The sequence below is a fragment of the Quercus lobata genome, chromosome 10 (genome assembly GCF_001633185.2).
Source record: "Quercus lobata isolate SW786 chromosome 10, ValleyOak3.0 Primary Assembly, whole genome shotgun sequence".
NCBI classification, from domain to species: Eukaryota; Viridiplantae; Streptophyta; class Magnoliopsida; order Fagales; family Fagaceae; genus Quercus; species Quercus lobata.
This window is the reverse complement of record NC_044913.1, coordinates 31,227,475-31,228,515: the sequence shown is the minus strand read 5'-3', so window position 1 is coordinate 31,228,515 and position 1,041 is coordinate 31,227,475. Positions and strand designations below refer to the sequence as shown.

At 38.2% G+C, this 1,041-nt stretch overlaps 1 pseudogene; it reads right to left on the bottom strand.

Moving 5' to 3' along the window:
* LOC115964638 overlaps positions 1 to 676 on the bottom strand; it is a 6,320-nt pseudogene extending 5,644 nt beyond the window's left edge.
* Between the last annotated feature and the right edge of the window lie 365 nt (positions 677 to 1,041).

Here is a 1,041-nt window from a genome sequence, read left to right as displayed (position 1 = left end):
GAGCAACTTCAAGCCCGATTTAGACTATGATGCATCCCGTATCTCTCAAAACTCAAAACAAAAAAGTTGTAGAGATTTTTCTTGGTGTTCCATAGCATCATGAATCATCTCAATCGGAGCTCAGATGAGAGAGTTATGCCCAGATTACAAAGTGATGTCAAAACTGTCCAGAATCGCCCAATTAGCTACGTTTTGCACTTAATGCCTCCATTTGCATCCTAAATCAAAATATAAGAATAATGAGTACATTTAGGCACCAAATAAATATAAAAGACTAAACATTAAGGGAGAAAAATATGACATTTTGCATTCTCATCAACTTCCCGCGAAATGATTTTTAAGCAAAAACTAGAAAAACACAAGTTTCATACAGAGGCTATCGTGACTGTATTGCGACTAAAACCTTCCCACGAAAGCTTTTGTGCTTCAGTGGTGTTTTTCGCGACTAATTTTGTGACTGCCTAACCCGCGAAAAACGCGTGTTTTCAGTTTTATAAGGCTGATGTGACAATTTTTTAAACACTCTCTATTTCCCTCACCTTGCCTCTCTCAAACCCTTCTCAACCCAAAACTGTCTTTCACTCAAAACCCCATCATTTTCAAGCTTAATTTCTGCAAAATCATCTTCAAGGTATGTTTCCTTAAACATTCTTTTCGAAAAAGGGGTTGGGTTCATGATTTTAAGCAAAAAAATTTCAAAATTTTGATTGGGCTAAGTCCCATTTGGTCTGTGTGTATCTGTGTTTGGCCCCTTATGGCATTTTACACTTGTATTGAGGCATTTTTCTATGTGTTCATGCATTGTCCATTCATGTAGTGTAGTGTTGCATGCTAAGTGTTTGACAAAATGTTCAAGTGACATTGTTGTGTTGAATTGGACTCAAATGAGTTCTAATGTTTGGGTTTACCCTTGATTGAACATACTTGACATGTTTTGGTCAATGGGTGTGTGTTTTACACACTTTGCCCAACTTGTGCCTTACCATGCCATGCCATGCACACACTAGGCTCACACCATGCATCACCTCCTGCACACACACG